Below are 24,559 nucleotides of genomic sequence, written 5' to 3'. Positions count from 1 at the left end.
TTTTTTCCTTTGTGAATGACTAAACAATCTGATTTCAATCTTCTGGTTTTTTAAGGAGAACAAGGTAACAGTAATGCTACTTTAATATTAAGGGATCATGCAAACACTATAAAGAGCATTCATAAATATTCCCCTTCTGTGCTCCACTAAAGAAAAAAAGCTTTTAAGGGAAAGCTGAAATATTAAGATAACAATATCCCATTTAATATAATTAAAAATCCACTGACTTTAATGACACTGAATGACTCAAATGCTTACAGTGATATTTTTGTGTAACTGTTCAGTCAATTTGAGGCCTTGGTTCAAGCATCCAAATGTGCATATAAAGCAAGTGTACTGATTTATCTCATTTGTTTACCTTCCTTATTTATGGTTTTAAAAGCTATAAGAGTGTTCTGACAGTTCTTTGCTATTAAATAAAAAATCCTGCTCTACAATTACCACAACCATGGCAGGTAAGCCTTGGGATTTATGTCCCACAGACTCCTCAGGGAAGGCTCTTGGGAGCTTTGTGGACATTGTAACACTCCCATGCATGGAGCTGAGATCATACTCTGCTGTCACTCAAAGCAGCAGTGATCCCAGAGAAGAAAATGCACGCTACAACCCAGACACAGTTGAGATAAAAGATGCCTAATATTCTTCAAAAAGTAAGTAATAAGAAAAAGGCAATGCCCTTAAATGTCACCAATTTCTCCTTTATATATCTACAGATTCCATGTAGGTATATTAAAAAAAATAATTTCATCATTACAATTGCATATATAATACTTTTCCCCTGAGATCCTGCTGAGCAGAGTGATGAGAAATGTTTTATCATATGAGCTGGCAGTGCCCCCGTATTACACAATTCTGGAGCTAGCTTGCCAAATTTTTAAGGAAACTTCCCGGTATGACCATCCAGGAGCCACTCTGGCATTCACATTCCCACTACCCCACACTTTCACTACTGGGACCAAAGTCCCTTCACAGTGGGTGTCTCCAGTGACCCCAGGGGTGCCCCTCTTGGTCCCTGCACACCGCACACTCACACAGTCAGACAAGGTTTGGCTCAGCCCAGGGTTTCCCATGGCAGAGTCCCAGATGTCTGGAACCCTAAAGCAATTTCACAGAAACAGCTCGAGCTGCTGCATCTGGGGAGGGACCCCCAACAAAGGAACCCCCAGGGTTTGTCCCCCCCAAGCCTGTGATAGTCTGGGGTCTACCTGCTGAGCCCTCGGCTCCTGCTGTGTCCCAGTGTCCGGTCACCTGGCCCCTGCCACAGGTCCCTGTGCCCTCTGCTGTGCAAAGCACTGTGTCCCCCACCCAGGGCACAAACCTTCAGCCCCCACTGCAGCTGCACACCCAGTACCTGCTCTAAGTGTATTCCTCAACAAAATGTCCTCATAGCAGGATATAAAAGCAGATCACTCTCTATTATACGTTCTATTACATTAAAAAAAAAATATAAACTGAAGTCCAATCAATTGGTTTTAGTTTTTAGAGTCCTGTGGTGGAAGGTGATCAGTGGTAACTCTGGCTGGCTACAAATGTTCATTGATCCTCTCTGTACATCCAGTCTCCAGACAGTGGATAATATGGATTATCTAAACCCTTAGATACTGCAAGATGCTACAGATTGAGGGTTTTCTTCATATACAGGTGAACTTCCTGATGTAAGAAAATGTCTCTAGACTCTCTTCTGCTATCTGTCCCCACAATGAGCCCTAGAAAAGCAAAGCAGAGAGCAGGATGTGGGGATAGCTGGTGAACCGAAGCTCCAAGGTACCAACACCTTCACTCAGAAGGTTTCCAAATGCACTTAAATTGTTTCAGTGGACTAGATAACAATAAGTCCCTCACCATTTTATCAAGGTAGCCAGGGATCAGGAAAACAAATTTGACCCTTCATGGCCACAAGCTTTTATCCAACAGTGTCCAGATGTTAAATAAGGGAGAAATGAGGCTGGTCTAGGTAAAACCCTCTTGTCCTTATGAGGAGGTCCTGTTATGGATAGCTAATGACAAGGTACACAGAAATCAACATATCTGTGCTTGTCACACACACAGATCCTGCCTTAAATGTACATGTCACTGGAAGATGTACTTACCTTCCTTGCATTTAAAAGGCATAATTCAGCAATTACTTAAAAGTTCAGATGCTAGGCATGCTGTTAGATGTACTAAGAAAGGACATAAGCAAAGCAAGGTTTTGCAGAATCAGTACCTGTTCAAGATTAACAAATATATTCTAACCCATGGACTCAGAACGGAGTGACAGTCCAAAGCTGCAGCTTGGAAGAAAAACTCTATGGTTTTGGTCTTCATGGCAGCTTTAAGTATCCACCATTTATAAGAATTTCCAGATTCCAGCTGAGAAAACAGACCTTTCCCGTTCTCCCCCCCCCCCCCCCCAGCTACTATTGCATTGCTTTCATGAGCCTTTTGAAACACAAACTTATGTGCAGGATGAAAATGCATCATGTATGGCATTTCTGAGTTTCAACATACTCTGGTTGTCCTCAAACAATTTTCAGTCCATTTTGTTTGGTAATTAAGCTATTTAAAGCAAGACATTCCTTCCTGGCCTGCAAAGCTGATTGAGGAGTGGCTGGGAAGTTTCTGATTTCCAATATGTTGCTCACATGGGACAGATTGTATAAAAAGAGATAGATTCTAGATTAACTTGTAGAAAAACACTGAACAGTGGGAGGTGCCACAGGAGCTTATTTAGTAACAGACATTGCCAAAATTTTAGCAAGGGCAGAAGACTCACAGAGAAAAGGAACCTTGAGAAATCAGTTTGGGCTACTGACGAAGTGGCATTATAACTGTCCTGCTGGGCCAAGGCAACTACTGTAGTCAGAAACAGATCCTTTAAAACCACTATCAGAAGCAGAGACAATCCAAAGTGGTCCTTTCCCCTGCATACTGCTGTAATTTCTGGCAATCAGTATCTTCCCAGTCCAAAAAGTGAGTAGTGTTTAACAGCTGGGGAGGTGTACAGGGAAACAATTGTGTGTCATGTCTCAGAACATGACAAATAGCCATCCAATGACTAAAGACACAGAAATTTCATCAGGAAGCAGTTTTAAAAACTGAGAAAGTGTATTTTTGCATTGTATTTATTTAAATTGTGGAAGACAGGCATAGGTTGCTTGGAGGCAAAATTAGAAATTAGGTCAACAGCAGTTAGAACTACGGAGGATGCATCCAACTGTCCATGCCATTCATTAAATGATAGCTTTCTTTTGCATCACCTCATTTCATTTCCCCTTCTCTCCAAAGCACTTCATGGAAGGAGTTACAGTCCTGCCATTTACCCTCCAGGATGATCAGCTTTGCACATCAAATTCAAGATATGGCCGTAGAGACAGTACATGAACCTCCACTGTTTTCAACCCTCATTCTCAGAAGTTTTAACACTGTTTGTCTGTTTGACCAGCTGCAAGATTATATTTTCATATAACAAACACAATGCTCTTTCCCAAGTATCAATAGTTTATTTAAGCCCCTTCATTCTAAATATGTTTCTTTCCCCCACTTCAAACTTGGGTGGGTACTCCATTAAAAAAAAGCAAAAACATGCCAAATTATCACATAGGAACATTAAAAAAAAATTTTAAAAAGAAAACCGAGGTAGTTTTAGAGCTCCATTCCAAAAAAAGTTTAAAACTAAAGACGTAAAATATGCAAGATAAACAGCCAGCTTGCTATACTTTGAATATTGCTTCCAGATGTGAGAAGCTGTCATCAAAGAAAGGTGTGCTCTCTAATGTTTATTTTTTTAAATATGAGATAATGTTTCTGTGAACTAGCCAGAGTTCAAAATCTTTTCCCTTTAATACAGACATGTTAGTATTTATTGCATCTGCCATGGCAAATCTGGTCTTCTGATTTTTATTATAACAAGTACTTGTGGCCCTACTGATATAAAATAGGTTTTGCTTCCAATTTTTTTTCAAGCCCCCATGTGACTCCATAGAAAGTATAAAAACACTAACCACTAGAATAGCAAACTAAAATTATGCAGATATCTCTAATTTCTGTGAAAAGGTCATTAATTTTCCTATTTTAAAAAATAACCTCTTCATAGTTCCTCACAAATAAATATTAATCCATTCCCATTAGAGACAAATGTAGCAATCCCAAGTTTATTATATGTTACATAATGTTACTATTTTGCAGCACTTTTATACTACTTCAAACATTGTGGATAAATTATTTCTTTAATGGTGTCCCCTAAAGAACTTCAGTCAGAAAAGCACCTGCATCACCAACAATATAATTCCAGTCCAATGCTAAACTCACATCTGGTTTCACACAGAATCTGCATCCTGCTTTATATGGGATCATGTCCCTTGCATTGTGGAAGAACAGGCTGATGGCATCCCAGGCCGTGGGCAGAGCCTGTTCTTTTACTGGCAGCAGTGTACAACTAACAAAATGAGCTGCCCACAGGTAGATGTACCCATCTATCAATCCCTGGAGAGGTCAGACCTACAGGAGCATAGTCATTCTCAGTGTTAAAGCCAAGAGAGAGAGCACAAAGTCCAGAAAAAAAAATCACCACAACCTCCACAACAAAACCTGTTAATGCCAGCAGCTCTGAGATCTGACATGCCTGAACACTGTACATTTAATCCATTATTTTAGGCAAGTTGAAACCAGACAAAATAGCATGAAGAAAGGTAATACCATTAAATGGGAGAGTAATTTCAAAAGGTTCTGAAACATTTTCAGTAATTTGTACATTTTAAATTACTTTACCTTTTCTTCCAATGCCACTGCTGTTCTGCATCATTTCCCATTCCTCTCCTACAGAGATTTTAATTCAGTAGTCACAGCTGTTTATCTTCATTTATCTTGACTGACAGGTGCTCATAGTGTTATTTAATTGTACCATGTCCTGCTAAAACAACAGTAAGAACACAATCTTCAAGAGAACAAAAAACAAAACAACAAAACAAACCCAAGAGATTCTGAGTACTTAGCAATTAATAAAGAGAAGTACTTTATTCACTGTAGCAGCAGAAGTCCATGCTAATAGAGCTTAAAAGTGGAACAGGACAAGAAGCAGTAGAGCCTAGAAGAGCTTAATGAAAGTGTAACTCATTAGAGCTCCCAAAGAGACCATGAGAAGGTGAAGGACTTGATAGAGAAGGATCTACATAGTTGGGGAAAAAGAAGTTTTTTACTGAACAAAAGGAACACTGATTTTCTGGTAGGAGTAAGTTGACTCTGTGTTAGAGAAAACATCGCCATTGGGGTAGCATGGGATAAAAGGTTAATGTCAATATTTAGCATACTTTCACTGTATCAGTTGTCAGAAAACACTGCCATGTAAAAGCAGTCAAAATGGAAAATAATAGGTGAGAAGGAATATTTCTATCAGGAATCAATAGCTATAGAAGACAGGGCAGAGCCAGAGAGCACAGGCCTCACAGACAAGACAAAGGCAGAGCTGAAGGTGTCTAATTAACTAATTACTGACTGCTAAAAACTGTGAGGGGGTAAAGAGTTTCTTGCTGACAGAAACCATTTTCCATGACACAGAGGGGCCATGAGCAGGGCAGGGACCACACCTGAGCCCTTTCTGCAAGAAGCTGAAGGAACCTTAAACCTTTATGTTTGGCACCAGCAAGTCCCTTCAGCCCTTCAAGAGAAGCTGAGGAGGCACCATGGAGGAGCAGGTTCTCTCAGTGTGAAACACCTGGGGATACCTCTACAACTTACACCTGCCCGGGATTGTTTATCCATTGACTTCACTCTCCTCAGGGCTCCACCAGAACATGCAACTTAAACACGCTGTTACATCTACCAGAACATAAACAGAGACTTTCAGCCTCAGACCTCAGGTGCTTTCCACACGTACATCGGCTGGATTGCTACAGTCACTCACATGCTTTGGTGGGGTTTTCAAACTCTGGGAAGCATTGGAGGTGTCCCACGCCAGGCAGTGTGTCCCACTCCAGCCTGCGTGTCCCAGCCTGGGCAGTGTGTCCCACTCCTGCCTGCGTGTCCCACTGCAGCCTGCGTGTCCCAGCCCGGGCAGTGTGTCCCACTCCAGCCTGCGTGTCCCAGCCCGACACCGCGGCCCCCACAACGGCCTTTTCCCAACGCCGCTTAACCGCGGTGCACAAGCCCTGGGAGAGGAGAGGAGCCCAGCCCCACGCCCACCCCACACAGACACCTCCGGGCTCCCTCCTCTCCCCCCACGGGCCGGTTCCTACCTGCCGGCCGTGCCGGGGCCGCGGGGAGAACGGGAGAGCAGCGGGGAGGGAGCGACAGCGGCCGCCCGTCGCCCGGCAACGCCGCGGCCCCGGCACCTGGAGCGGCCCCCGGGCCCGCCCAGCCGCCCGCCCAGCCATCCAGCCGGGCATCCAGCCCTCCAGCCAGCCATCCTCCCATGGCAGCGGCCCCGCCCGCTGCCCTGGGAGAGTCTGGAGAGCCTCCCGAGGCAGGAAGGCTCGCGGCTGGGAGTAGCAGAGCTTGCAGTGGGAAAGGCGGCAAGGCAAATGGGGGGAGCAGGGGTGGGCACGGAACTGAGGACAGGAACGGGACGAGAAAGGCAGCAGGACCTGTGTGGGATTTGGGTGACAGGTGATCGCGCGGCTGAAGGAGGGGTTGGGGACATCTCTGCTCCACACGGCATCCTAAACCTTTGCCGGCCGATGAAAAACTAAGGACATCATCATTCACAAAGGTGATCACACACGCCTGCAGTGCGTACAAAAAATGCAGCTTGTGGCAGATAACAAGGCTCGTTTCACCAAATGATCTTACGTTAAAAAAACAAACAAACAAACAAAAAAAACCCCCAAAAAAAAACAACAAAGAAAAGCCCTAAAACAAACAACTAAAACCCAAACAGATTCAAAGAATAAATTTCCAGACCAGAACTGTCAAAAGATCAGACTTGTAAGAATGAAGTTTGTAATAATCTGGATCCAACAGACGTGGTTCAACTTTTGTTGGTGACATCATTAAACACCTCAGTGCAAGAGGGCAGCTCTTACCATTTTCACTCACAGAAGATGTCTACATTTCCACATTTCAAGACAGGATTCGTAAATCAGGCACCTAGTAAGATGTGATTCCTGTCACATCCTCCTAGGTGCTCAGTGTTCCCACAGGAAAAGCTGCTGTTTCAGGGGTTTACCTTCAGGATGGCCCCAGCGTTTTCTGGGGAGCAGCCCTTAGCAGTGTTTCTCTCCGAGGCAGGAAGGCAGAGCCCTGCCAGCCATGTAGAAGCGGCTGGGGTTTTGGCTGCACTGCTTGCTGCACCTCACCCCCTCACACCTTTGTGAGGATGTGGGAGAGCAGCAGCTGCTGGTGGATTGCATCAGCGTTTCCTCTGTAACTACATTCAATTTACTCTAGGGTTTGGAAAACACTTAGACCATAGATCAGGAAATGTGTTGACTCCCCTCTTGCAGGGTCTGACGGTCAATTAACATCAGGGAGAATCACCAGGGGCCTGATTTTCCAAGGTGATGAGCACACTCAGCTCCACCTGCTGTCATTGCAATCCAGCTGCCCATCTTCACAGGAAGGAAGGCAATGGGCCTTGACGTGCTCCAGGAAGGTAGTGTGATTCAGTGAAAACAATACTGAATCAAGCATCTGCCCCTGGAATTTTATTCCCAGTTCTGCCGTTTTTTTTTCCCCCAGGTAACTAGCTCAAATCACCTTGACTCAGTTTTCCAACATGCACCTTCTTGGGACACACTTCCCAAAAGTTATTGGTGGAGCACATGTATTGTGTATGCACGCATCTGCATGGCAATTTTCTTCTTTTCCTTATTTTGCTGGAAATAATCTACTTATGGCCAATGCAGTCTGAACTGTGTGAAACCAATCGAAGAAATGCATCTTTCCACCACTGTGGAAGAGAAAATCCTGGCACAGCTTCAGGGTAGATACAGAAGCTTTATGTCTCTTTATTCAGAGTTACTGTAATTGTGCTGGCACCATTCCCAGAGCTGAGCTAAGGTCAGTGAGAAATCCGTAAATTAATAACTGTGGAGCTGATGTGATGTATATCCAGGAATCGTGTTGTACATTCATAAAGCTTTATAGGAAATAAAAGTAATATTTCAGTTTATCCAAGAAAGTTTTAGAATCCTAGTATTGACAATTAGCACACCTTGGACCTACCTGGAGACAGTGGACCTGATTCTGATCTCACCTTCACAGGAAGCCCAAAAAATGTGTTACTCTGGATTAATTCCATTGGTGCTACCCAAATGAACAGGAATTGGGTGAAGTCTCTCTGAAAGCCAAGCCTAGATAAGCATGCTTTTCCTTTGGAGTCTTATTTTACAAGAAGAGATTTGTCTGTTCTTCTGGTTTTATTCAGTCACAAGCAACATCCAATCAATCCAGTCTATAATTAATATTATTGATCAATAGATAGTTGCTGTTGCTACTTGCATAATTAACATTTAAGAATTTCATTGTCCTACAACTCAGAAACACAGAACCAGAGGGGACTTTCTAGTCAGAGGAAAGTTTTCTGCTAGTGCACATAACTCATCAGACTCATTTAGATATGTATCAGTATCTCCCCCTTTCTGAAAGATTGTTCAAAGTGTCTCTCTGAAGATAGTTCCCCTTGCAGCCTGATCTCTTACCCTCATTAGTAAGCCCTGTAATCACCTTTTTTTCTTGTGAGAATCCCCTTTTTAGCACAGCTAACAATTTCATAGAATCATAGAATAGTTTGAGTTGGAAGGGACCTTTTAAAGGTCATCTGGTTCAAGTAGGTTATACAGAACAAGGATATTCATCTCCATTTTATACAAAAAGACAAAAAACAAAACTAATCTGAGATTAAGTGGAGAACTCATCCTATGGTACTGTCACCCCCACTCAGACTGTAATTCTTCTAGAAAATTTTCCCATCTTCTTCTATTGCATGATAAGCAGAACACTGACGACTTTGGTAATTCTTCTATTGGTTAAGAACTAGCAGCTACTGTAGCATTTTCAAAAAAAAACACAGCTCAGGTCTGCAGAAACAGCTTTGAAGTCTTGACTGTGGCATTAACCTCATGATTTCATGTGATTGAAGTCACTGTGTTCAGGAGATGATGTAAGAACAGTTTCGACCACAGCAGGTGTTTAGAAGTTCATTCTCAGAAGCAATGAATGAGGCTGAGAGACTGATCCAAAGATCCAGAGGATGACAGGAGTCTGCAAATTGAATTTATTTTTCTGTTACTGCACCTGGCATGAAAATAAAGGGCAATGAGAGAATCCAGTTAATAAAACATCTTCTCTGATTCAATGAATCTGGGCATTTGTTTTTGCTCCTTTTCACAGGCTTATGTGAATTCATAAACTGCAATCAGAAAGGAAAGCTTCGTCAGGAAACATTTGGCATTTTATACAAAGCTGTATCTTTTCAAACTGAACTAGACCTGGGAAAACTTTTGATCACAGTTTTTTATAGAGTATTTTAACTCACACTGAAAGATGGGCATTCATAGTTTTATGTTGCCCTTGCTTCTTTAAACAAGTGAACCAAATACTGATGTCACCGAAGTCACGCAGAGTGACACAACCTGTCTCCTCTCTCTGCTGCATGCTCGCTCAAGGAAAATAAATACCCTCCTTGGCTTGGTAAATTTTTGGGCTACTAGAAGGCAATAAAAACAGCAAATGGTACCTTGTCATGGTGCAGGGTCTCTTAGGGAAAAAGTGAGCTTAAGACAGGCTTCAATTGTGTTGGGATATCTCTTTAGCTTAAACCCTGACTCAGCTCTGCTGGGAGGAAAGAACCCTGGCAGAATCCCACCTACTTTACAGCAATACCCAGTGCAGATGCCACACCAGAGGGATCTTTCCTTCCTTTGTGCTATTGCTTTAGAAAAGCAGATTCTGGTTCATGACCAAGAGATTCTACTCAGAAGTACTTGCATTACTGTGCAGTCAAGATGATTGATTGGGATGAAAACATGGGGTAGCAAAGGTGAGACAGGGCAATGTATTAATATTTGAGCCACTGAGCCAGGACTACCTAATTCCAGAAGGGCTTATTTCCTATTTCTGCCTTAATTATAATGAAAAGTTGTAAATAAATAAATTAGTAAATGTAATATTTTTCTCCCTTTACATTTTTATGAGAAAAAGGAAATAAAAGCTTCTTATGTGAAAAAAATACTGAGAGCCAGAAAAGTAGGCTTATACTCCCTTGTTTATATAATTCTGACTACAGATGAATAAATGGTAACTTGAAATGCCTGTGTATAAATTATTATTGTTTTGTGCCTCTGTTCAAGGCCCTCTACCTTTCTCAATTTCTTTTGGGTCAAACTATTTCCTGGTTTTGGAAAGCTCAAGGATGCTGTCTGCACACATGTGCTTTTCCAGTGTATGGTATCCTGCCCCATGGTACGGGACAAGTCCAGAATTTCTCTGCAAACTTCCAGATAGTAATTTTTATCCAAGAATTGGTAGGTATAAACTCCAATGTTGTTACAACTGTAGTACCATTATAGGGCTTCATTCAGTTTAGGTGTATCACTGTGCTTGTTGTGGTAGGAATTCTCTGCAAGAGAAAGTCTTGCTAAGAAGCCTTAAAAATGGCAGGCTTAAAATCAGAATATAAAAGGAAGAGCACTGGCTGCAGGATTAATGCCCCTGGGACACAGAATGTCTCTTCCTGATGATATTTATAATCCACACCTGGACCACATTGTTGGTGGTCCTTGCATTTCTTCTGGGATTAATTCCATGGTCAATGATTGAGTTACAACTTTGTTTTCAACATTAAACTAAGGGGAAAATGAATTGATGTTGGAAAGGAGTTATGGTCAGTGACTCTTTCTCCACAGTTTTTCTGGAGCAACGTTTGTTCTTTTTCATCGCTTGCTGCAGTGTAAAGGAACCTGTGGCCTCACTGCACTTTTTAGGTTTGTTTTTCCAAGCAGGATTTAACTGTGAAATTCATCTAGCTGTCTTCAGACAGGGGAAACAGCAGCTTTTCATTGTGTACTTGCTTTTTGTGCCAATGCAAAGCCACCATAAAATGTTACCAAATCACAAAGGGATTGCTAATTTCACCTCCCATCAGTGTGACAACATATAATGTGAAGGAGTGAAGAAATTGGGGCTTTAAAAAAATGTAACCAGGTCAAAGCACCAGTTTGCATGCCATTACACCACTAGTTTGCATGCACTTTGCACAGTTCAAAGCTTACTCTGAATGCAACTCATGTACACCAGGGCTTTCAGCCATCACAGCAACAGCACCACTGCGAGCCACGCTACAGACAACAGCTCTGGCAAAAGTCCTCAACAAATCCCTGTCCTGCAGGGAAGGAAATAAGGTGGCTGGAGTGCAGTCTGCAGATGAGGAGGGAGGAGATCAGCAGGTAGATAAATGGGGCCAGGCACTTCTGCAGACTGGAACAAACACTGTATCCCCTGTGCATCTCTGTGCTCACCCATGTAATCCTAGGGCCACCACCTGTAGCCTGAAGACACTGTCCTGGAGCCTAAAGGCTCCCTGTCCTAACATTCTAAGAGCAAAGTCCTCCTTTTGCCTCAAGTGCCCTGCCCATCCCCAGGGCTGTTTCAGCTCCACAGTCTAGGAGGCGATTTGTGCTTCCTTCTGGCTCAGCATCAGTGAATGAACTGAGCAAAGGCAAAAATGGTCCTCTCTGCTCTGTCAAAGGAACCTTTGACCCTACACATCTGCTTCTGCTGCAGGCAGCCTGGAGTCAAGTTCAGCAAATACTACACAGGAATGAAAAGTGATGCAACACACCACCATACCATACTGGCATTTTCCCTAGAATTTAAGCAGCTCAGGTTGCCTTTTCCATGGATAGCCTCTTTGGAAAGCCTTGGGATTCATCTATATTTGGGTCATTGCCATGTATAACTTCCTCTAGACTACTAGAAGGAATCCCATCCTCATGGAGAATGAAGAATGTTTCCCTGTCCCCAAAATGACAGGAGAGACCTGATTTCCAGGCACTCTTTTTACAACCTTGGCTCTGATTCTACATAATGTGTGCTTAGAAAAAGGACTGAGTACTTACATTCCAGCAGCTAAGTTAGATTAGTGATGAGAAAAGATGTATGATTGGTATGCTTCTGTATGTTTTATGCACTGTCTAAAAGTTTCAGTAAAAATTCAGCTTCATTACCTAACTCAGCATGCTGGCTGAGACCCAGACAGATGTTCAGGTAGTGTTTCCAAGTACTGAAAACTGTAAAACACATCCCAGTCCACAGAAATCTCACGCCTACCTCAAAAGCCTTGCTTAACAGCCTTTTCAAGGCTGGAATTGTCAGCAGCCCCACTGTCTGGTGACAGTACATGGCAGTGAACATGGCATGTCGTCTGCCACAGGGGACTCCAGTCATGTAGGCCAGCTCTTTGGCCATGAAAACCTGCACTTTATCACTGCTCTTTGGCCTGAATTCCTGCCCTTTTGGCTAAGCACTCCATCCTCTTTTCTTGAAGCACCTTAGAAGAGACTGTGGGTTAACCCTTATATTGGTTGAACAGAAATTCCTAGTGCCTGAGCTGGGTGGTGGGCATATGCCTGAGCATTTCCTTTCAGAAGAAGACAGAAATTCAGAACAGGAATCCTCCCATGTCCACAAACTACTGCTACTTGTAGGAGCCATGAAGCTCCTATAGTACTGTGACTCACCTTCATTCACTTCCTTCACAGTCCGAGCAAAGACCTTTCATTCCTAGACTTTCCCACTGTTAGAAATGGAGATGAACTTTTGACACAGTGAGAACTCCAACAACTCCTTACACATCACCACTGACAGAACCTATATTCCTTGGAATACACACAAGCTTCCCCTGTCCTGCCTTACAATGGTCACTTCCTATGCCATGCTGTGGTTGTACTAACACAGACACATTCCAAGTAACCTTGTGTACCAACCACTGGCAGCTGGCTAATATCCAAGTTATCACTTGATTTCCCTGCATTGCAGATCAAGTTACAAGTTGAGCTGCTGTTAAAAATACATTTCCTTCTCATTCTCCTTAAAAGCCAGTGGGAACACAAGTGTCTAGGACATAACTATATATTCATTGTTTACTGGTTAACTCCTGGCTTTTGGAAGCAGATCTTCCAGGCGTAGATCACAGTTTCCTCTTCTAGAGAATTGGGCAGCTGGACATATGCCTACAGCTGTTTGCACAGGTCACTTCTTTCTTCTTTGAGATACTCACTTCACAACACATGAGCAACACACAGAGCCCTTGGCAACCTGGAGAGTGAAATACAGAGACCTGGGGGGGCGTGGGGGTGAAGGGGAGGGAAATAAATAACCCCACCATGGGTGTGATGTCAAATCTATTGAAGTTAAAGGAAGTGATTTCAACATGCACCATCTACTCTGCAAAGAGGTGCCAAAATAATTCTAAGCTATTGGGCTTTCCAAAACCTCCACAAAGGCCATGTTTATAAATTGCTGTTGTGTTGATGACAATCATTGTGATAACTCCTGGTCAGTAAACATTAAATAAGATCCTTGTTCCAGCAGTGTGCTTGGCTGCAGCAAGAGCTGTATGTAGGTAGCAGGGACTAGGGGTAATAACAAAGTTCTGTCTGGATAGAGAGAAAAAGGAGAGACAATACATAAAGGAATTAGCCTGAGGAATATTTCAACCATGGTTCTGTAAACATCACAGGTAATGAAAGATCTTAGAGTAGGAATTGTCTCCAATTCGGACATAGCAATATCTGAGTACTTTTCATCCAGCAAATTTGTAACACTGTTTATGATGGAACTTTATATAATTTTTCCTGCTGCAGTAGGAAATGTTGCTTAAGCCCACCATTTTAAAATGCCTCTGCCATGTGGAGATGAGCAGGTGACTCAGGACAAACATGCAGACCTCATCTTGGCCCTTGGATAGGTGCTGTCATATCACAGTACATTTGTGAAATCAACAGCCACAATATGCTTCTGGATAAAGGCATGCCAGCCAGACAGCAGATCTGCTTGCTCAGTCAGTGCACCTGGCATTACAGCCTGTGCTGCACTCCACACCATCTATAGATACCAACCATCCATGAAGGGAGCAGCTCAAGGAGCTGGGACATCCCTCAGGATGGGCTCAGGATGGGACATGCTGCTTGCTGCTGTACCAAAGCCAGCTGAATGACGTCTCAGAACAAGGTGCAATTTTCGTGTCAACAATAGAATCATTAATACATGTGTCTGCAGGCTTCAGACCAAATCCCTTGGAACAATGCAAAGGGAGTTAAAGGGGTATTTTTTGTTGAACCTAAGGCTGAGCTCCCCTGCTCCAGACTGCAGCACACAGACAGTGGGAAGTGCGTGCGGACAGACAGGACTTTGCTCTCTAAACCAGGCTGGCTCCTTGCCCAAGCCTCAAATGCAGCCTGTGAGGATTTGACTCCAGACAATTTGATGGATACTGTGTGGGTGCTGGAGGCAAGAGAAGCCAAGAAAATGAAATATCTGTCTGTCAGTTGCTCTGTTTCCTGAGATATTTAATACAAATCCTTCACTTCTGTAAATATACTCTGCATGCTGTTATAGGTAAGGTGTGGTTCTAAGTGTGCTACTATGAGAAAAGCATGCAATACATAACCAAAACTGAGAGTGTTTCATCTACAGGCATAATTCCTTACAAGTGGCAATATCATCCACGTGATAAATTAATTTATTTCTGCAAAAAGGTCATAAATTATATGTCTGCACAGTAATCCCCATTTATCCCATTCTTTGACCTCCTCTGCAATATGCCTATTGAGTCTTTTCTACCTGCACTGCTTTTAACTTTACCAAGTGCCTTAAGCCTTCTGAATTTTGATCATTGATTGCCAACAACTGCAGTGATTAAACTGAAGCCTGAACCATCCCCATTACTAAAAGCTCACCACTTGCCTTTTCTGCAAATCCTATTTCACCAGCATTCCTCTTCTCTTCCCCCTTGTCTGGGTCTGGATGAAAAAAATATGCGGGACCATTTCCCAGGGTTAATTTTTAATAGTATCCTCACTGCTGCAGCAGATGAAGTCATTTATTATCCAGCAGGCAGCATGCTAACATGCTAGGCAGTGGCAAATGCTGAAGGAGGTGACTCAGGCATAAGCAATGAGGCAGAGTTGTGCATTCCCACCTGCTGGATGGCTCAGCACACAGAGCCCAGCACGGCATTTTAGTTTACCCTGCACATGCATCTTCATCCAAGGGACACCTGGATTCCAGCCAGGCAGCCATTGAGGTTTATGTGCTTCACAGCCATGTGCAAAGCACGTACATAAACAGAGACCAGCCCTCCCTCTGCCTGGGCACTTTTTTCCTCTAAGAAAAGTGGTCATCCCTGCTGCAGGAATGTGTCAGACCAGGCAGTTTGGCCCTAAATAACACTTTGTGATCTCAGGCTGACTGCAGCTCAGCCTACCCACCTGTAAAACAGGTTTAATGGTAGTTAGCTTTTTTAATAGAAAAGCTGGGAGGATTACTTCATGTCTGAGTTCTCTAGATGAGAATTGCTTAGTGGCAGAGAGCAGTTTAAAAGAACAGCTCAAAATTAGGGCCAGAGCAGGCTAGCAGCCCAGTGAGCAGGTAGAAATGACTATAGAAGCTGCACTCTTCTTGTCTCATTACCCAAGAGCCTCAGAAAGTCTGGGGATGCAGATGATTCACAAACCAGAAAGTGCTTTTGAATTACTTATTAAGTAGGATTCATGTTGCTTTTACTGCTCTGGGATGCACAATGCTGGGCTGCAAGGATCCCTTTTGCCATCTCCTCAGAGTGAAATGTGGTGGTAATGTAGGGTTCACTCACCCATGTACCTATCACAGTTGTATTTTTGCCTCCACAGAATAGACCAAAGGCCACTGAAGAAGTACATGAATCTTCCCTGTATCTGCAGTAAGCTTTGGATCAGACCTCAGTAAGCCAACAAGAACGTGCAGCTAAACATGCTACAACAAGTTCACTGGCATGTGCTGATCTGCAGGAGAGCCAGTCTGAGTGTGCTCCTGAAAACCAGGAAGATCTTGACTAAGAAGGCAGCAGCTTCCTGCTTAGTCCTCACTGGAGCACACCAGTGCTGCTTAAAAGGGGAAACAGAGCAGCTCTGAACCCATTCCCTCCCCTGTGCACTGTCCCAGAGAAGCCAGAGGGAGGGTACTGCAGAATTTTACTCTTAAATTCTCTTTGTGATCACGCAGGTCCCCCAAATCCCACTGCCAGTAAGCTCCAAGGATTAAACAGCTCACTGAAGGGAAAGTACAGCTAACACCTTCTACCCCTCTCAAAGCATATTGCTAATGAGAACTGGGAAATCGCTCAGTGTTAATACAACATCTGGAGATTAACACAAGCTATGATAGTCAATGGCTGAAATTCCATCAGTCATTTGGATTCATGTAACATTTGTGATCAGTGTTTTCATATGTTAACTTCACTATTTCCCCAACTGAAGTCTGCTGACTGAAAGTGGGAAACACAAAGTCATGAATCTGAAACCAGAGAAGAAATTTGCAATATGTTGCTTTGGCCATTTCAGATTAGGAATCTTGCAGGAGGTCTGACTTCTGAAATGTTTAGTGTTGGCCCCTGAAAGCCCTCAGAGAGTATCTGGGTGATTTGCAGACACAAACACACACACACACACACACACACACACACACACATGCAGAGTCACACCACCACTGAGCTCATGAACATCTGCCTGAAAACTTACCTAGAAATATGCAATGGACCTGCACCAGTCCTGCAAGATGCAAGTGACTGCAGGTCCTCTTCTGCTTTTCACCTTACCTGATGGAGAAGCAGAAGAGGAAAGGGGATGACCAAACTGCAGACAAAAACCCCAAGATGCTGTGGTCAACTTTATGGCTTCAGTGTGGGAAAGTTCTGTAATAAGGAAAGGGGTAACTGCCAGCAAGAAGAGAATCTTTATGAAATAGGTGTAGAAATACCCTGGAGAGGTCAACTATGTAATGTATGACTGAAGGGATGATTTCTAACCCTGTGCTGCTCTTGAAGGCATTTGTGTGTGAGGGCTATGCCCTCACCTTTACTAGGGAATCTCTCCTTGGATATCTCCAAGGATAGCCTAGACAGGATAGTGACAAAAGAGCAGAGCCTCACTGCCAAAGAAACCTTTCAACATCTAGCCTGGACCTCACTTGATGTGGGAATACTGCTAGCACCATAAGCTCCCAGAGAGTTCTGTAACTCAGGATCTTTAGCTCTGACAATGAGCAGCTGCACTGCAGGACAGTGTCTACTTCTGCTATAAATAATGTCAAGGCTGAGGTCACCTATGGACTTGGTTACTGCAGCAGCATGTATTTGAGGTAATCACAGAGAGGGATGGAGGGGGAACTGGAAACACTGCACAAGGGCATCAGGAAGAGGCTGCCACAGAGGAAAACAGCTGTCCATAATGGAAAAGGAAGGACCAGATAATCAAGCTTTACTAAGGTTGGGTAGGAATAGAGCATACACTGGTGTGTTAAGAGCACTAAGAGAGATGCTGGGAGGGCTGGATTCTATCCTCCTCTCCAGTCTACACAGTGATTTTATTTTATGCATTGTATTGTATTGTATTGTATTGTATTTCTGCTTCACATCAGCTTTACTTGCTTGCATAGATAGGAACCAAGGCACAGGGCATCTCCTCACAGTAGAAGGAAAATCAAAATTTAGTAAGGTGCTTAACAGAAGAGAAGAAAAGGCTCAGCAGCTTGAGCATGATGATGAGAAGGAGGGCTGCATGGCAAGGTTAGAGACAGTGTGTGGCCAGTATATTAAAAAACAGTCAAAGGAAAAGGAACCAGTAGTTTAACTGGATAAACACAAATGTCTTTAATTCTATTTAGTTCTACCATGTGTGCATGCCTGAATCATGCTGTGCAACACTGCTTTGAAATTTCTGCAAGAAAGAGATGTAGTTAGCAATTGTTCTTTGATGCTGAGGGGAAGAAAATCAGCATTAGCTGATGAAGAAGAAGACTATTTTAAAAAGAATACCAATAATCTTAGTGTGTTCTTCAGGAGAACATGTGGGATGGTCTGAGATTTCAGTACAAACTCATATGGTAGAGAGAGGCCTTGAACTACACAGATAAATCTGTTGCACATCAGTGAATGCAGAAATGATATAGAGCACAAGACATCCCTTAGCAACTCATCCTATTTCCACTCTGGAAATCTGGCAACTGACAGCAAAAGTGACAGATGACCCAGAGCATGGTAAGTGATCCAAAGTGTCCCATAAAAAAAAAACAAAACTGGTAGCATATCAGTTGCAAAGAGTTCAAACTTTGTTGTAGAGTTTGAAAAAGAAAATCACATGGGGACTAAATATCACAAGGGCTTCTTAACAAAAAATAAGGCCTCCAGCTTCCAGACCTGAGTTATTGCTGTATGAAGACGAAGGCAAAAGCCCTCTCTCAGAGTGCAGTGATCTGAAGATCAGGCTCCAAGGGAATGACTGACATTCCATTCAGGCTGACAGCTAACAAAAGCTCCTGTACATATGCCAGCAAGCCACTGCCAGGAAAATCAGTGTGGCTCCCAACTTGCAGCTTTCTGCATTACCAGGCCTCCTGCTGTAGTTGACCCTTGCTGATCTACGCTGGCAGGCACAGCAGAGAGTGGAAGGAGACACAGGACCTCACCCACCCTGGCAACTTTTGATGAGGTGGGGGCATTTCTTGAGAGAATCAGTGTCATTTCTGAGCATCTCAGGCTCCAGATTCACCACATGATCAGCTATAACTCCCTGGAAAAAACACAAATAGCCAAAAAGGACGTTTGCTGGGGGCTTAAGCAAACACCCACAGGAATAAACAGGACACAATAGAGGGCAGTGTGCTTCAGATCAGACTGAAACTAGCAGGTACCTGTAGAAAGTCACACTGCTTGTAAATACCCAGAGATCAAACCTTTATCTCATTTCTCCCCCCTGCTCACCCCACACAGCAAAATCTGAAGTCCAACCATCCCATTATCCACTCAGGGGAGGGCCTCGTGTTACCAAGTATTGCATATCACATCTAGGGAGATGTGATAGCTGTTCATTCCCACAGTGTCTCTACAAGGAGGCTGACTGGGAAATGACCAGCCTCTGAATTATGTCTTGTGTGTGTGTGTGTGTGTTTGGGTTGTGGGGTTTTTAATAGCAAAAAAAGGAATCAGCAGCTGTCTGTATTTTTAAACTATGGAACACGAATCTCTTTCCACTTCCAAGCTCTGATTACAAAGTCTTTAATTTCTGTGATTCCAGAGCATCATCTCTGCAAGTTTCTATTCTCAGTTCAAAAATTGACCAAATCCAACTGTTAGCAAAATTTATTTCAGTCAACAGGAATCTTTTCTCTCTCTAGTTTTTGTGGGGCTTGGGCCAGGCACTTGGCAAGATGCTGCCTTGCTTATTTCAAAAAGGAAATCATCATAAGAAAGATCTTGTCCTGGATCAGACAACCCCCCAGAAGTGACAGCTTTGCTCTGCTCAACGAGAATCTTCTGCAGCATTTCAAATGGTTTGGTTGAAAGAAGCCTGAGCATACGTATTTAGTAGAATTTAAATCCAGTATTAATGCCATTATTTTGGGGATTATAAACAAAGTGGTCCCATTCACTGCTCGAGTCATCTGAAGCAATGCCATGTCTTTGGAGACTATTTAAAGGAAGATTTTGTTGATTTATTGAGGATTGATTAATTAATTCAGTGTTTTCTTTTGTTAATTGATTATTCCAGGAGATTTTTCCAATTCAGTGTCAGCCTTAAAATACTTTGCAGCTGGACTGCTGCTTCCAAGTCTTAGGTATCTCCAAGATTCCCAGGCCCTTGAGATGACAGTACACACTTGTGGCATTTAACACTTGTGATATCTCTTGTGGCTCTCTCTTGGTACAACCTGCAGTAAGGATAAGCCCACTGACTTTTCCCAGTCTCTAGGAGACTGTGTTAAATTATAGTGTTGAACAGTTTTAGCTTGGTTCCTTTGAGATGACTTTCATTTATCTCAAGGTTTCTTTGTGTTGCAGGAGACTCAGATTTTTCCCAAGTCTTTTTATAGTCAGTAACTCACAGTACAAGAATTCATTGTCAAGAGTGAACTCTAGCTTTGCATCTCACATAGATTTATCTGATACATTAAGAGTTTATTTTCAAAGGCTTCTTTCTAAGTCATGCTATTGTCAGGGTTTGTTATCTATCAGCATTTTCTCTACAGCCTCACCAGGAAGCTAGAAGAGAATTGTCCATGAATCACGACAATTTTACCTGTGAATTCAGCTAGGCCCCAGGCAGCTCAGAAAGCTGGCCACTGTTTCTCAAGCATTAGTACTAGTGCATGAACAGCATAAATTTTAACTGGGAGGGAGTGTTTTCAAAATAGGAGGGGGAGCATTTACTTCAGTCCATCACAAGTTGTGTTACTTGTGACTCAAATCAGCAGTCAAGGGATTAAGAAACTTTCAGCTTTTCCTTCACTTTTCAAATCTGTCCCACAGAAGACATCCTTTCCAGCTCCAGAGTAAAGCATACCCTAGACCCACTCAAGAACTACAAATGAGCCTATCCTCAGCATAGGGTAGTTCTGCTGGTCTCTGTGCACAAACAACAGTTTTCAAAACTGTCCTCCTCTGAGCTAACAAAGTCAGCTTTTATTTGCTCCCAAAGTGGTAACTATGATGGTTTCCCCTCTCTGACCTCAGCTGATTCCCTTTGGCATTTCTAAATTCACTCACTAACCCAAGCAAAATGAGTGGCAATGATTCTGTCCTTCCCAGAAGCATCCCTGTAAAGAGAATAGGTTTGAAGACAGACCTTGCAAGCCTATTCCATCCTTTGTCCCAAGTAAATCCAAAATACTTACAGATCTGCAGACTTACTTCACTTAAAAAAGAATAAAGGAGGACAGTAAAATAATGGAGACTGTCAGATAATGCAAGCCAAATTAATTTCAGAATTGGTTCATCCCTTACTGGCATCTTCAGAGTTGCATTAGCTTGCTGAGGAAATGGATTTGTCTTTGTGTTTCTGAGAATCCAGCCTTGTTTCAATTCTTCTGAACACTTCCTTCTTTCCTTCTGACTGCACTTCAGCTTTGATCCAAGTATCAGATAGGCGCACAAGGCAGATGACTTGCACTGAATGGACAGGTTCTGCTACCTAGATGATGCATGACACACAAGTGAACAAAATTGATAAGGTCTCAGCTTCTTTCCCTGTTAGAGTAACAAAGCACCTTGCAATGATATTTTTTTTTTCTGTTCCATAAGCTGGTTGCCATGGCAAGATACTTGTGTTACTCTGTCAGATACTACAAGGAAACAATTTGCATTCCCTAGAAAGATAGAAATTTTTAAAAGTCAATTACTTATCAGTTTGCTTTCTTCCATGACACTATTCATCCTCTAAACTCAGGGAGAGATGAGCAAGGAAACATTCCAGTATGAGAAAAGGACTTGCAGGTTTCTTGAGTCTAGTGTATCTTCAGGAGATTAAATTAAAAAATCATGAAGAATATGGTGCAATGGGGAAGCAAAACTCACAGAGATCTCTGCCTTTCTCAGCATGCTCTCAGAGACATTGTCAGAGGGAGCACAGTGACAGAGCCTTCCTTGCAAACACTTTCCAATAAAGTTTCAGTTACACAGAAAGTGTGCATCCAGGAAAACAGACTAGGGTGATCTCAAAAGCCATGGAAAGAACCAGAAAGCAATCTGCATGATTAAAATCCAGGTGAACTAGTAGACATGGTGACAACAGAAGGCCCAGAACAAGAATAGCCACTGACACCACTAATCTACTCTCTGTGTCTGCTGTGCACTAATAAACCCTCCAGTATATAAAAAATATATGGTGGATATCTGGATGCATTTAAGTATGTATCCTTGTGAGGCTAAAAAATTACTGTCACCTACTTTGCTGATGATTTTGATGATCACATGAAGATCTTTTCATGTTGAGTTTTTTACTGGGGAGGAAGAAAGAATAATGCAAGTTAGGTGTTTCTAGTAAAAATCACTCCAAAAAAGACTCTAATATTAAAAATGTAGCCTTGATCTGTAGCTGATGAGGAAGTTCAGTTGCTCACTAAGCTCCTGGCATGTCTGTATGTCACACAGAGGACAGCTAAGTTTATGTCTTGTCTACAATTCCCCTCTTACAGAAGTTAAAGAGGGAGGTGAAAATATCAAGGAGTTAATTTTGGGTCACAGCACCTACAAAAATCAGTAATGTGCCTCTACAGACTGAATTTAGAGTGTTGGTACAAAAAGCCACGACAGGATAAGCATGTCGATGAGTTATGGTCTTCCAACTGCAAGCTGCATCCAGTTTGGTGAAAACAATAATGAAAAATTGAAGGTATGGGAATTGAAGGTATTTCAACTCCACTGCACACTTTGTTTTTGGAGTTTTACAGTGGCAGTAAATGACCTAAGATACTCTCACTTTCCTTTTCACTGCCCTGCATGCAAACAGACCCAGTATTTGGTTAGCCTTCCTTGCCTGTCAAGCAAGGCTCACAACAGTTAGAGCCCTGCAAACCAGACATTATCCAATAATTAAACTGAAATTTAGAGAAAGGAAGGAATAATCTGCTAAGGAAGAACAATTTTTTACAAATAGAATGGGCTATGACCTCAGAAAGTGTAAATCTGTGCTCTGACAAAAGCAATGGAGTTACTTTTCTTTGCCACAGCTGAGGATCTAGTCCCAGTATTTTGCTTTTTTATCAAAAAGTAGAAGTGGAAAGAAGACACTTTTAAGCTATTATCACTCTCTGTGTCTTTGCAAGTCTGTGCCATCACCCCTCTGCGATTGTGTGGTTATGACTCACCAATAGGTGATTCCGTCTCTGTCTTCCAGCAGTCTGCAAACAAATAGTCCTCAGGTATCTTACAGCCTGATGTGATCTGGCACTGAAGAATGAGCAAGAGAGGCAGTTTCAGTCTCCTCTTCTGGTGTTTCTTGGTTCTTGTAGGTCACTGAGAAGCCCAGGAAGCAGGAAACTGAGGTTCCCCCATAGCTGTGCCTATTTTACTACCTATTTGACGCTTGCTTCCTGACAAGTTCTTCTGGGCCACCGAGGTACCAAAAAATACAAGCCTGTTTTCAGGGTGCTTCAAAAAGCAAGATTTCTGCATGCTCCAGTAGCCTGCCTGCTCGTCAGAAGCGGCTAAAACAAGACGAGACAGGTAGCCCGGAGAGGCGGGCACGGTGCGTGCGTGTGGCTGCCTGTGCAGGAGCCCATCACCTTTGTGCGCGCTGCTCTGCCCTCGGCTCGCTCGGCAGAGATGCTGGCTTCCCGTGAGCTGCGGCCCTCGCCTCCCTGGAGCACTGAGAGGTCACTCAGAGTCAGGAGAGCTTGTTAGAAGCAAGGGAAGAGGTTCGAGGTAGGTTAAAGCTTCAGCCTTTTTGTTCGGACCTGTCTGTTTGCGTGCCGGTTTTTGGAAAAGTGCTCCGGCAGGTTTGTTTGTGCTGGTGCAACACGTTTGTGAGACCTGAGAAAACCTGCACAACTCTCTCCACGGGTATCCTTAGAACGTGTTTGATCTGCTCTTGATACAAGCTCTGCAGGGCATGAGCTTTCTTTTTATTATGTGTCAAGCATAGTATCTAGAACAATGGTTTTTAGATCGATTTTCAGATTACTATATACTTTTCTAATGGAAACAATAAATTGTGAAAGTGTGCTTGAAACATATGTCAGAGAGAACGGTGCCTTTCCAGCACCAGGAGTGAGTACTTTATGTGACATCGTATTCCGCATCAAAGCTTGATTACTTCTGCAAGCTGCTGGAAAATACTGTGACTATGCACTCCACTAGCCAGTTTCCAAATAGTAATAGGGGAATTACAGTGCCCAGAGTAGAAAATGTCTGGTGTACTGTGACAGAATGGGAAGCACTGCATTGACAGACCTGATTTCAGGACATGAAGCTTGAGTCCATCAATATTTACTAGCTCTGCTTCAGCGGTGCTCCTTGTGGCACCCAAATAGGATCAGAGGAGAGCCTTTTGACACGCTTGGACCTTCATCTGAAATTGCAGTAATTCTGCTCAGACCATGCGTATCTCTGCTGCTAAGCCTAACTGAACCCCATCTGCCTAATACAGAGCCAATTCAGGTGTCTTTTCTTTTGTGGCCTTAATTGCACTTGAATAATTTGGAGACATCTATTTTTCTAAGCATTTCCAGGGGCCAGATAAATGCGCCCTGTGAGCCGAGTTTAGCGCATCGCGTTATCAGGCAGGACCGTGACTGGCAATCAGCGCTACATTTCAGGGGTCTCTGGTCCTCCTCCCCAGAACGCCTCCGCAGGGCCACGACAAAGGCAGCGCAGCCCCGGGCGGGCAGTCCCGCGGGGAAGGGCGGGCTGTGGGAGCGGCGGCCGCCAGGCCTTCCCCTCCCCTCGGGTGCGGGGCGCTCCTGCGGAGGGGCCGCCCCAGGGCGGGAAGCGCAGACGGGTCCCGGAGGGGAAAGGACGCGACCCCGGCGGCTCGCGGGGCGCGGGCAGCGGAGGCAGCAGGGGTCACCCGCCGGGGCGAGGCAGCGCCCGGCCGCCCCTCCCGCTCCCGCCGCC

General features: G+C 43.5%; 1 protein-coding gene and 1 long non-coding RNA gene across 2 annotated transcripts in view; both read right to left on the bottom strand.

Annotated features, from left to right (window-relative positions):
• The window catches only part of LRRC56 (leucine rich repeat containing 56), a 58,367-nt gene extending 52,043 nt beyond the window's left edge, over positions 1-6,324 (bottom strand). Inside the window, exons 1-2 of the mRNA XM_041421131.1 lie at positions 6,213-6,324; positions 4,750-4,888 (exon numbers count right to left, since the gene is read on the bottom strand). The gene's annotated coding sequence lies outside the window, so the exon portion shown is untranslated. The remainder of the gene's footprint in view (positions 1-4,749; positions 4,889-6,212) is intronic.
• Positions 6,325-20,963: 14,639 nt separating this feature from the next.
• Positions 20,964-24,559, bottom strand: part of LOC121344867 — a 4,705-nt gene continuing 1,109 nt past the window's right edge. The window contains exons 2-4 of the long non-coding RNA XR_005953892.1: positions 22,813-22,894; positions 21,893-21,945; positions 20,964-21,137 (exon numbers count right to left, since the gene is read on the bottom strand). This is a non-coding gene — a long non-coding RNA (uncharacterized LOC121344867). The remainder of the gene's footprint in view (positions 21,138-21,892; positions 21,946-22,812; positions 22,895-24,559) is intronic.

The sequence above is a fragment of the Onychostruthus taczanowskii genome, unplaced genomic scaffold, assembly GCF_017590055.1.
Source record: "Onychostruthus taczanowskii isolate IOZ18803 unplaced genomic scaffold, ASM1759005v1 scaffold69, whole genome shotgun sequence".
Taxonomy (NCBI): domain Eukaryota; kingdom Metazoa; phylum Chordata; class Aves; order Passeriformes; family Passeridae; genus Onychostruthus; species Onychostruthus taczanowskii.
This window is presented reverse-complemented; position numbering and strand designations above follow the sequence as displayed.